We start from the raw sequence: 13,134 nt of genomic DNA, 5'->3' as shown, positions 1-13,134 counted from the left end.
TAAAGAAAACACACAGATGCTTCCAGATCTGGCTGAGCCTAACCTTAAAGCCCAAAACACGTAAAAGCGATAATATATTTTCTCGTTGTTTAAACTAGAATGACTGCCCTGTGCGGAAACTTGCTCCTAGCTCCGTTTCGTCACCACTACAGGAATAGTGGTCCACAGTCTTGCAGTAGGTGGCCGGAACCAGAGCAGGGGAGACGGATCCCATCCACATCCACAAGAGGTTGGAGTTTGGCGCTTTATCGGCAACGAAAGAGACTCAGCCTCTTTGTCCCCCTACAGGAAGATTTAAAGCCACAAAACATAAACTGTTTTTTCCACTTTGAAACCAAACTTTAAAGGCAGTGTTTGTCAGGACAGTAGCCAGCCACATAGACAACAGAAGACTCTCGGTCATAACATGCAACTATGAATATACACTTATTTTCATAGATTTTAGATTTAAAAAATAGCTTGGAATGGTGACTAAACAAGTAGGCGACAGCAGCCCTCACAGAGCAAAACTCGGCACTAAGAGGGGTGAGGGTGGAGGGCGGGGGCGGGGAGGGAGGAGACTGACAGACTCCACAGTTGCCGTGTCCTAGCATTCAGCCTACCCAGGTCTTAACAGATAAATACAAAGTTTTAAAGAAATGAAGACAGAAGCTGCCAAGCACGAATGGTAATTTGGGAGGCTGGGGAGATGGTTCGGTGGCTAAATTTGATTCAGATGAGAGCTCACAGCTGGGGGTAGCTCCATCCCCAAGGATTCACCCTTCTAGCCTGTGAGGGGTCAAATACCTGCAAGCAGACAAACACATATACATAACTGGGGGGTTGTTTGGTGGTGGTTGTTATTTTGGTTTCGTTTGGTTTTGTATTATGTGGTTCTGGCTGTCCAGGAACTCGATAGGTGGATTAGGATGGCCTTGAACTCACAGAGGTTCACCTGCCTCTGCTTGCACACACACACACAAGCACACACATACAAATACATATAATAAAATACTTAGATTATAGTATCAGCCAGAGAAACAAATGTAGCTTTGGCTGTCCTGGAACTTGATATGTGGACTAGGCTGGCTTTGAACTCACAGAGATTCACATACATGCAAGCGCACACACAAATACATATAATAAAATACTCAGACTAGAGTATCAGTCAGAGAAAGAAACCAATTAATTAGTTAAAAAGGAAAAGGTGCATAATCTAAATGGGTAATATAATGGGAGTAGGGCTGGAGAGATGGCTCAGAGGTTAAGAGTATTGCCTGCTCTTCCAAAGGTCCTGAGTTCAATTCCCAGCAACCACATGGTGGCTCACAACCATCTGTAATGGGGTTTGGTGCCCTCTTCTGGCCTGCAGGCATACAGACAGAATATTGTATACATAATAAATAAATAAATATTTAAAAAATATTGTTGAAATAAGAAGCGGCGGGGCTGCATCCCCAACACCCCGGCCGCTTGGCTAGCTTATGCCCGAAATAACAACACACAAACTGTATTCATTTAACTGCTTGACCCATTTCTATCTAGCCTCTTCTAGGCTAACTCTCGCACCTGGACTAGCCCATTTCTAGTAATGTGTGTAAGCACCCCAAGGTGCGCTTACCGGGAAGATTCTAGCCTAAGTCCATTGTGGGTTGCAGCTGCCTGGGAGAGCAGAGCATGGCTGCTGTCCGGTCCCTCTGGAAGCAGCGCAGAGTCTGACCTCACTTCCTCTTCCGCCCAGCATCCTATTCTGTTTATTCCGCCCACCTATCTTTTAACCTATCAGGGCCAGCAGTTTATTGCTCAGCCAATGAAATCAACAGATTGATATGACACTCCCACATCAAAATATAATGGGAGTAACAAGCATGTTTGCACATGCAATAAAACTTAGATTAAAACACTAATTATTAGTTACAAGGTGATCATGATAAATACAAAAGGGGAGAAAATGATTTATTTGTAGATCCATGCCATCACGGTGAAACCCTCCAACCCCCTTCCTCATTCCCATATTCCAACATTCAAAATCTTCTGAGGAGATGGCTCGGTGGGTACAGGACTTGCTGGGCAGCATTAGGACCGGAGTTCTGATTCTCCAGCACCCATGGAAATGCCAGGGGATGTGGTGATTCGCCTAGAATCCCAGCACTCAGGAGGAAGCCGGCAGCTAGGCCATCAAGCTCCAGGTGCAAGTGAGAGACAATGTCTCCATGGAGACACTGTATATCAACAAATATGGACCACATATACATGCACAATTACAAAAAATTTCAGTGAGTCATGAAAAAAATTATAGATGTGGTCAAAGCCGCTTGTACTCACGTGAGCTGGAACTGTAATAGACATGGTTCTGCAGGTGATGTCACTGTCGGTAAACGGCTATGTCAATGATGAGAAGAGGTGTGGCCAAAGAAAATGTGTCCATTGGGTGCCCAAGAGTGGAGATAGGAGAACGTGTCTTAAGCCTGTCTCCTCAAAGATGGGTTTTGAGGGGCATGTATGAGCTGCAGCTTTGGAAAGCGAAATGGGAGGGTTAGAAGTTACCAGTGTTTTGAGCTTGCGTGGTCACACTTTCTCAGCTGCTACCATCATGGAAAAAGCTGTTCTCTGTACTCTGGACATTGTTGAGTTTTGAAGTCGCCTCACATCAAGCAACTAAAAGTGACGAGGGTGAGCTCTGTAGGCTCGACGTGGGCTTTTCTGTGGTCTTAACCCCGTTCCACACGATTGCTCATTTCTCTAACGAAGCCAAATATTCAGCTCGCACGTGGTAGTCTTTACAAGTGCTTAGCCACGAGGGCGGCAAGATCACAAGTCGATGACAGCATTCTGGATTCTTCTGATCTCAAGACAAGGGCTTTGCTCCTAAGGTCATGACCTTCATTAGTCAGCCCTGCACCCAATCTTTCAGTGAAGGAGCAGCAGATTCTTCATAAGACTTCTCCCCGAACCCTATTCCCCGGAACGTCTCTAGTGTGAGATCAAAGCGATGCTCAGAAAAACCTACACACAGAAATATTTCTCCGCCCAACGCAGCAAAGAGAGGTGTTGGCTCATTGGTCCAGATGAGGAGAGAGGGCTAGCGCATTCTGCTTGATTTACTTTCTGACCCACAAGGCATAAGACCCTAGAGGCTCCATAGAGCCTTGAAGTCTGAACCAATAGTCAGCCAAATGGAGTCTGTTCTGGAATTCGCTCCATAGATCAGAGCTGGCCTCAAACTCACAGAAATCCACCAGCCTCTGCCTCCCGAGTGCTGGGATTAAAGGCGTGTGCCACGACTGCCTGGCTGAGTCTGAATGGTTTAAGGTTGGTACGTGGAGGTAGAATGGTCCCAGAGGTAACCAAGCCACGTGCGATGTGCCCCAGAGACCCCATGTTAACACACTCCCTCTTGCCCTGCCTGTCGCCGTTGCTCCCACGTAGCTCTTTCCTTGCTGCTTTCCTCAGTCTGACCAATCACACAGCGGCTTTTCTCAGCCTAACCAATCACACAGCGGCTTTTCTCAGCCTAACCAATCACACAGCGGCTTTTCTCAGCCTAACCAATCACACAGCAGCTTCCACCAACTTCTGTTCAACTCTCACCTTCACTTCCTACCTCAAATCCCATCACTGCCCCTCGTTGGCAGCTCCCTAAGTGTTTATGTTCCTTGGCTTGCTGTCCTGGGGATTTGTTTGTATGTTTATTTTTGGGTTTGTTTGTTTGTTTTATAGCTTTGGAGCCTGTCCTGCACCTAGCTCTAGTAGACCAGGCTGGCCTCGAACTCACAGAGATCCACCTGCCTTTGCCTCCCAAGTGCTAATGCTGGAATTAAAGGCGTACACCACCGCCACCCGGCTGTACTGGGGATATTTACCTCTGCCTCTGGCTTCACATGCTCCTGCATGATAATTTTTTGTAGTCCAGATCTCCTGCCTGGCTGTTTCCTAATTTCTGGCTGTCTACGGGTCTTTCCAATAGTTAGCCTCCACACAGCCTGTTGTTGCATTTCAATGTCCTAGACATGCCCAATTCCAGGGACAGTGGTTATCATCGATGGTATTATTGCAGACCTTAGAAAAAACCTGGTAGGGGCCAGGCGATGGTGGTGCAGGCCATTAATCCCAGCACTCAGGAGGCAGAGGCAGGATGATCTTTGTGAGTTCGAGACCAGCCTGGTCTACAGAGCTANGAGGCTAATGAAGAGAAGAGATGTCAGAAATAGCTTTGGAAGGGCATGATGGTGCACATACTTAATCCCGGCACTGAGGGAGCTGAGGCAGCAGGATCTCTGTGAGTTCGAGACCAGCCTGGTCTACAGAGCTAGTTCCAGGACAGGCTTCAAAGCCACAGAGAAACCCTGTCTCGAGAGAAAAAAAAACCTGGTAGGGCTGGGGCGGGGGGGGGGGGGGTTGTCAGATGCCTTCAATTTCAGCACAAGGGAGGCAGAGGCAGGCAGGTCTCTGAGTTCAAGGACAGCCTGGTCCACACAGAGAAACCCTGTTTCAAAACAAAACAAAGAAAAATCCAGCAGGACTATCAACCTCAGGACCAACCGAGGCCTGTTTTTTTTTTTTCTTTTAGTACGTTACCCATCACTCTTCCGTTTGTCTTCTGCCAAATCTTCAGGCAACTGCATTTTCTTACTAGTCTAACATGATACTCAAAGGCAGTTTCTAAAAGCATGACTGTCTTTCGGATAGACCAGAACCCTGCATGATAGGCCGACACTAGCAAACTTCTTTCACCCTTTCTCCTCTCCTCTGGTACCCTACTAGCTGCCCCCTGCATCCGAAATCTCACTTGAAGATGTCCCCTTTCTGCTCGTAATTATTCTATGTGTTCATCACTTCTTTTGTTGTTGCTGCTGAGACAAGATACCTGAAGAACAGCCTAAGGGAGAAAGGGCTTGTTTTGGCTCACGGTTTCTGAGGCTTAGGCCCATGGGGAGCTGGACTTTGGGTCTGAGATGAATTGGGCTATCTTGGCAACAGAGACCTATGGTAGAAGCTGCTGAGCTCACAAATGGCCAAGAAGCTAAGAGTGAGTATACCCGTGACTGTGGGCTCCCCTTTCCTACCCTTGCCCCAGCCCATCAGATGCTGCCACCCAGAACTGAGCAGGCTTCTCCCTTAGCCACACTCCACAGACACACCCCAAAGTGTGCTTAACTAGTCAACTAATCTCTTCTCCATACAAAAAGCAACTAAAATAACCATGCTATTTTTTGCTGTCTCTATGGTGCTGTGGGAACTCCTTCAGCCAAAGGCCTTTGGGATGCTGGACCACTTTGGGTACAATAAAAACAGATATAGAAGTGTGTGCACCTTCTCTTGGCTGCTGGGCTCCGTTCCTGTTCTCCGCTGGTGCCGAGGACTGTTGATCTGGGAGTCTACCCCTAAATAAAGAAATCGTTATTATACTCCACCCTGAGCTAGTGTGGGACTACTTTATTGTAATTGGCTACATCTGGTGCCTGTCCCAGTATAATCCCCCTCCTACGATACAAGCCCCTTTAATCCCAGCGCCAGAGGCAGAGGCAGGTGGATCTCTGAGTAGGAGGCCAGCCTGGTCTACAGAGTGAGATCCGGGACAGCCAAGGATACACAGAGAAATTCTATCTCAGAAAAAAATAACAATAAACGTAGCATGCCTAAACACACCTGACCACACCCAGCTGAGGGTTGGTAAAGCTCAATCTGGTGTGGGGTGCCACGAGGCATTGTGGGCAATCTGCGCTCCTTCGCCTCTTGGCTCACTCTCCCTCAAATGCAAGACTGCCTGCAAACCTAACGGCCCTTTCCCCAGCACACCCTCCCCAGACCCTCACCATTTTTGTTTCCTCAGCCTGGAAACCCCTTTATAATTCAGACCAGACGCAGCTGCCCATTCCCCCAGGGCAGAGTTCTCTACCTGTACCACCCACAGCAGGTGAACTTGACCTCCAGGAATGCTGGGTGACTGTTTTACAACTGCGCCCCCTAGTGTGCCCTATTGATCAAGGGGATGAGCTGCACGCAGCAGTTTCATTACGCTTTACGACCCCCTCTCACCACCTCAGACACCACATAAACCAGAATTGAATGCGACCGACGTTTATTGAAAAGATGTCTGGAAACTTAGAGTCAGCTTACCGGGGGCAATTCTTTCCGTGCAAGCCCTATGACTGAGGTGACAGGAATCCCACCGTGGGGCCTGGCATGGGGAGATGGGGCAAGAACAGAAAGGCAGAGGGGAGGACTTATTTATTTTCATTAAAAAAGAAAATTCACCAATGCTGTAAACGCTGCCACGGCTAGCTATGCCCCCAAGTCCTCCTGCTGTCTGCCTGAGTGTGCTTCTGGAGAGGGCCATCGGGATGGACAGTGTAAACCACAGGGGACAGGAGAAGCCCACAGCACGGGACACCTGGGAGCAGAGTGCTGGGTGCATAGGATGTGGCCTATGTAGTTGCTGTTTATTAATATAACCGTTCCTTCTGCTCTGAGGTCTTCAGAGATGTGAAATGATGACAAAGAGTCAGTAGAACAGAATGCTATTAAAATATTGGTGGGTTTGAGAAGCCGAAGAGAGATTATGGAAGAATTCTCAGCATGTTAAGAAGAGACTTTTTTTCAAAATAGCTCCTAGAAAGAATTTTGACTGTTCTAACATCTTTTTTTAAAAAAAATAATGTGCTGTACATTTTATCTGTGTATTTAAAAGTCCCAGTGTACCACATAAACATATGCAATTGCTGTAAGTCGATTAAAAAATATATCTTAAATTAAAACAATAATTTACAAATAATGTTATGTTAATTTAAAAACACAGACATTTTATGTGCAATGATGAAGTCCTGGGCTTTCCTCCAAGCTCTAGAATTCCTGTCTCACCCTCTACAACTGGTAGCTGGGATCAAGGTGGGGGGATGGATATTGCAGAAGCCAGTTAGGGGGCCAAGGCTCCCTAAAACCCCCAGGAGAAAGACTTAATTACTTCCTGCCTGAGCACTGGCTTAAGAACCTGCAGGTTAGCCAGGCGGTGGTGGCGCACGCCTGCCTTTAATCCCAGCACTTGGGAGGCAGAGGCAGGCAGATCTCTGTGAGTTCGAGACCAGCCTGGTCTACAAGAGCTAGTTCCAGGACAGGCTCCAAAACCACAGAGAAACCCTGTCTCTAAAAACCAAAAAAAAAAAAAAAAGAAAAAAAAAAAGAAAAAAAAAGAACCTGCAGGTTGTTGGAGGAGGTGAGGTCAGGAACATAGGTGCACACCCCGTATCCTACTGAATCCAAATGGGCCAGATGCTCAGCTGTCAGTGTTGGTCAGTGCTGGACGGTGTTGCTACATAGAACATAGGATGCATGCAGTCGGGCTGCAGATATTTCTACATATGCATTTGCACGGCATGTCACCATCTCTAAAACACTTCACGAGCACTGACACACTGGTTCCTCTGACCAAGCCTGAGAAATGGGAAAGGAGCTGATTCTTATGCCCGCGAAATGGATGAAGACTTGGTAGTGGAATAAATGTTGTCACATAGATAATAAGCCACAGGCAGGGAAGGATATCCAGGACCACCAAAAAAGATGCTCAAGACTGTCGTGTAATAACTGCATAGAACCTGCTCATATCGTCCTGCATTCCTTCAGTCACCATAGGTTACTCATACCAAATAACCAACATAATGTGGAAATCTGTGTAAGTCGTCCTCATCCTATATCATAGAGGGGAACCAACAGAAGAGCTTCTGGCTTTATGTCCAGACACAACTTATTTCCCAAATACTTTTGATCCACTGCTGGCCTAATCTATAGATGTAGAACCCACTAATAAGAACTACCAGCTATACTTTGAAAACCGCTAAGAGTAGATTTAAGTGTGCTCACCACACATTTTAAAAAAAAGAAAAAGCTCATTCGTTTGTGCGCTAATCAGCTTGGCATCATTATTTCGCCAAGTATGTGTGTGCATATCAGAATTAGCACTTTGTTTATAATACGTACAATTTCTACTCACTGATTAAGACAGGATGAGGTCGAACCATTGGAGTCTTACAAATGAGATTAAGGCTCAAAGAGATCAGACCATTTGCCAAAGGACACAGAGCTGGCAGGTGGCCTGATCCCAGCATTCGCCAAAGTCTTCGCGAGTGCCTCGTGTTTGTTGCCTTTGTTCTTTCCCTGCAGAACTAACTGTTCTTCTTCCTGGGGAACCACCTCAGTCCATCCTCCCTTTCCCTGGTGTTCCTCTTTGTCTCTAGGAAGACACATGGTCCCTTTGAGCCCTTTGGGGAGTACAGACCTTTCTTAGAGATAAACAGACAAAAGGTGATCTGGATTGGGGACACCCAGACCTCCACACTCCACAGCTCCCTGAGCTTTGATGCCTAGTGCCCGGTTCCAGGTGTGTGTACTCCTGTCTCTGGCCATCTGCCTTTATTCCTGGGCTAGCCAGATACATGGGAGGCTTTTCTCAAGCTGCTTTCTGGTCTCTAACTGCTGAACTAGAGAAAGGATGTGAAGTAGGCAAACGTTACACAGGGACTTGTTGAGCAGGGACACCCATGGCTTAATGATCCAGTGACTGCCATAGCTGAAAGTATCAGCAGGTGGCTAGTAGAAGCTACTGTGTCAACTGGAAGACTTAGAGAAGACGTCACTGAACCCTTGAATCTAGAAGGATGAGTAGAAGTTTGTTCGTGGTGACTAAACATCTGCTTTCTCTGGAAGTTATCTTACTCTATTGTATGGACAAAAAAGAAAAAAGAAAAAGAAAAGAAACCCGAGGAGATGACAAACACACTGGCTCTTGCTTTGGCACACCAGGGCCTTGAGTTTTTTTCCGGAACCTACAAGCTTAGTTTCAATGTAACATCTTCCAGAGCAATTAGAAACCCTTTCCCCAGAGACTGACTTTGGAGACTTATTAGATCTAAAATAAGACCTGATTATAAATAGCCTGCTTTAAAAAAAAAAAAATCAATAAACTCTCCTTAATCCCCACCTCCGGTGGGGGCGGGAGAGGGGAAGAGACCCTCCGAGTCTTCCCTTAAAAAGTCAGTATTTACACAAAGGTTTTGCAATGCCAGATCGCCAGCGCCAAGATGCCCTGGGCTCCTAGCAGCCGCCTGCACGCTCGGAGCCTTGCATGACTTATTTGGCGTTAGCTAATCTCGGCTCCAGGCTTGCTTACATTTTTTGGGTTACCCTTTTCGCCTGGAATGTATCTCCGTGTTCTCATTAGAGCTGTCTCCCCAGCCCCGGCCCGCACTCTTTGGTTGCTCTTACTTACTGTACTGCCCCAGCGCGGAGCCAGGCCCTGGTGTGTTCCCCATCAATCTGACACTTTCCCTTCCTGCGCCAGGCTGGATGGAGGTCGAGACTCCTTCTCTCCCCTGTCCCCGCAGCTATGCCCAATTGCAGCCTTTCTTGTGGTATTTACAGGAATATTAAAATGGTGATGGTGATGATGACGATTGATTATCTTGAACATACGCAGGATAGCGAAGCTTTCCATCCTGACCATTGCGTCCTCTCTATGCCGGACTTGTCCGCAGAAACGGCCAGTAACTTCGCTGACACTCGCCGGTAAAGCGGGCTCTTGAACCCTTTTCTCTAGCAATGACTCTCTTTTCAGAAAACGACAATGTGCTTCCTCTTAAAACTCGTCACTTTTAAAAAAAAATTTCTAACTATAAAATAATTTGTTTAGCATAGGAATCTATAGGTAAAGTTATCAGAAAACACTCAGTTCTCTAGAGACAAACACTGATGGTGTAGTAGTTATTTAAGAATTTATTTCATTTGGCCGGGTGGTGGTGGCGCACACCTTTAATCCCAGCACTCAGGAGGCAGAGGCAGGCGGATCTCTGTGAGTTCGAGACCAGCCTGGTCTACAAGAGCTAGTTCCAGGACAGGCTCCAAAACCACAGAGAAACCCCGTCTCAAAAAAACAAAACAAAAAAAAATTAAAATTTATTTCATTTATCAAATTATTTCATTCATCACAAGAGGAATGCAACCTTTGATATGAGGAGATGAAAAACTTCTCTAGAGTAATTTTCACCCCAAAATTTAAAGTTCCAGTCTATTTCTGAGAAAAACATCTGGCAAACTTAAACGGAGGCATATTCTACAATATCTAACCAGCATTAACAAAGCCATCAAGGTCAGCGGGGTGGTGGTGGTATCTCAGGCCTTTTAATCCAGAGCTCAGGAGGTAGAGGCAGGTGGATCTCTAAGTTCTGAGTCTAGCCTGGTCTACAAAGCAAGTTCCAGGACAGCCAGGGCTACACAGAGAAACCCTGTCTTGAAAAACCAAAAGCCAAAATTCAAAACATCCATCAATGGCATGAAAACCAAGGGAAATCTGAGAAAATGCCTTAGAGGGTGTGCTCACTAAGCAAGCTATGCAATCAGTGCTAAAAACCAAATCTGAGGCTGGGAAACATTAAATGAAGTTTGGAAAATCTTCACAAGAAGCAGGGCAGAGTGCACACGTCTGTAGCCCCAGCACTCAGGAAGCAGAGGCAGGACTGTAAATCTAAGACCAGCCTGGGCTACACGCTAAGACCCAGTCTCAAAAAAACAAGAACTTGGGATACATCTGCCTCGTGTGTATGAGGCCCTGGACTCCATCCCCAGCACTGCAAAGAAAAATATACATTCAACCAGTAAACAAAATTCCAATCCCACTATGAAAGTGTGCACATATGTCAATACTAGTAAGCCAGTATTGGTTCATTAGCTGTGCTAAACACAGATTTTTGCACTCGTGCAAATGGAATATTAGGTTTAGAAGCTCTCTAAATTATTGCAGCATTTCTGTAAACCAACTGTAAAAATTTGTTTCTTTTAAGATTTATTCATTTATTATATATACAGTGCTCTGTCTGGGCGTATGTCTGCACACCAGAAGAGGGCACCAGATTTCATTATGGATGGATGTGAGCCACCCTGTGGATGCTGGGAACTGAACTCAGGACCTCTGGAAGAGCAGCCAATGCTCTTAACCTCTGAGTTTAAGAGGTTTATTTCTTAAAAGTTTATTTCTTAAAAGCATGACATTGTCAGTGGGAGGGAAAAAAATGCAGGGAATCTAGAAGAATGTAGGACCGGAGGTGACAGGTTCTCTGCTTCCTTCCCCACCCCACAGGCCTTGTTTCCAGGGACTATCTGAGCTTGTGTTGCAAACACACTTTCCATCTTGGCTTTTTTTGTTTGTTCCTTCATTTGTCTAAAGTTACAACATATGCCCTTTCTGGTGCTCTTAAAAATTCTTCCTAAAGGCCATTTAATAAATTGACTATTGTTCATTGCACTGTTTTCTTGCCAAAATAAACTGTGAGCCACGCCTATGTTTCTGAGAGTTTTGTTCTAATTATCTACATTTTAGAATGCTTCCTTCTGCAGAGAAGCACTCCTGCTTTCTCTGGGCAACAGGGAAATCCAACAGGGAAGTCGGCGGAATCTTCAGCGATGACCTCTGCGGTCACCGCGAAACTTGTTTCATCAAATGTAATCCTGGAGTTTGAGTTTAAAAGGTTTTCTTGTCTCTGTTCCTCATGATAAAGACACTTATCACCCAGTCAGACTGACCTAGATACTGGCAGGACAGTTGGCTAAAACCAGGAATCTCTGAATGTTGAAGCAGGTTGAGTTGTGTTTTCTACAAACATGTCCTCCTGGAACCTCACTCCTGTGGAAGGCCCTTGGACGAATGTGACCTTCTTCCAAAATAGGGTCTCCTTGGATGTAATTTGGCAAAATGAAATCAGACTGCATCAGGGTGAACCCTAAATCCTGTGGCTGATATCTTTATGACGAGCTAATTTGCTGTTCTGCAGTATCCCCCAAAGGCAGGGGTCTCCTAGTCACGTGTGTCATAGTTGTGAAGAGGAACAATAGGACCTTGTCCCTGACTTTTTTGAGTCCTAGCCATAAGGCAAATTATTTTGCTCTACTATGTACCCAAGTCAAGAAGTCCTTACTCAGCACAAATACCAAAGTAATGGAACCAATCAACCATGAAGGGACTCTTTCAGAACTATGACCCCAAATAAGCCTCTCCCACTTATAAACTGTTTATCATGGATTGTTTGTAAGGGGAGTTTTGCATTGGGATGGCCAGTCAGCTCTATCCTGCCAGCTACTCCCAAATAACCAAACAGAGATTTAATATTAATTATATATGCTCAGCCAATAGCTTAGGCTTATTACTCACTAGCTCTTACAACTTAAATTAAGCCATATTTCTATTTCTGTTCTACCACGTGGCTTGGTACCTTATACAGTATGTTTATCTCCGGCTTTCTCTTCCTCTCGAGACTCCTGAGACTCCACCCTTCTTCTTGCCAGCATCCTCCTACTCTGGCTCTCCTGCCCAATCTCTTCCTGGCCAGATGTAGGCCAGTCAGCTCTTTATTAACCAATGAAAGTGATACATATTTAAAGTGTACAAAGATTATTCCAAAGCAAATGGTTTTTGTTTCTTTTTTTTTTTATTTTGTTTACAGTTACAGAGCTGACTCACACCCTGCGAAGGCGCAGAGGCACGCACAGAACCCAGTGTGAAGGTAGAAGCAGGGACTAGAACTGTAGATCTACCAGACACAGGACACAGGGACTGCCAGCCTCCCCCAGCACCAGGAAAGAGCAGGGAACAGAGTCCGCCTCTGAACCCTACAAAGCAAACCACCCCCCANCCACCCCCCCCACCCCCCGCCCCCCCCCACTCCCCCGCCGACTGTTCCTTTCCATGTCCAGGCTCAGAACTGTGAGCTGGGAAGTTTCTGTTGTTTTAAGCAACCCAGCTTGTGCTGTTTTATTACAACATCCCTGGGAAATTAAATGCAGTGGGCTGTGGCCTCAGATGACTCCTATTCAAGCCGAGCCCTGGGAAAAGGGAAAAGGGAAAAAGGAAAAAGTCTGCTGGCTGGAATGCTACCGCCCACGCTAAGACCAGCTACAGGTGTTTGATGTCGGTTCCCTGCTCAGCCCGCCTCCTGAAGGCCATTTCTTCTGGTTGGCCAGAGGGTCACGAGGATCACTTCCTTCCCTTTCAGGCCGATCCATGCTGTTTCTGAGTTGTCTCTCACCAGGATATGCCTTTAATACACAAAATCTCTGTGTTGAGAGGACACTGGTTCCAAAACTTTGGCTGTGACAGGATGAATGACATCATGG

The sequence above is a fragment of the Alexandromys fortis genome, unplaced genomic scaffold (assembly GCF_014885135.2).
Source record: "Alexandromys fortis isolate MF-2015 unplaced genomic scaffold, M_Fortis_MF-2015_v1.1 scaffold_55, whole genome shotgun sequence".
In the NCBI taxonomy this organism is placed as follows: Eukaryota; Metazoa; Chordata; class Mammalia; order Rodentia; family Cricetidae; genus Alexandromys; species Alexandromys fortis.
This window is presented reverse-complemented; position numbering follows the sequence as displayed.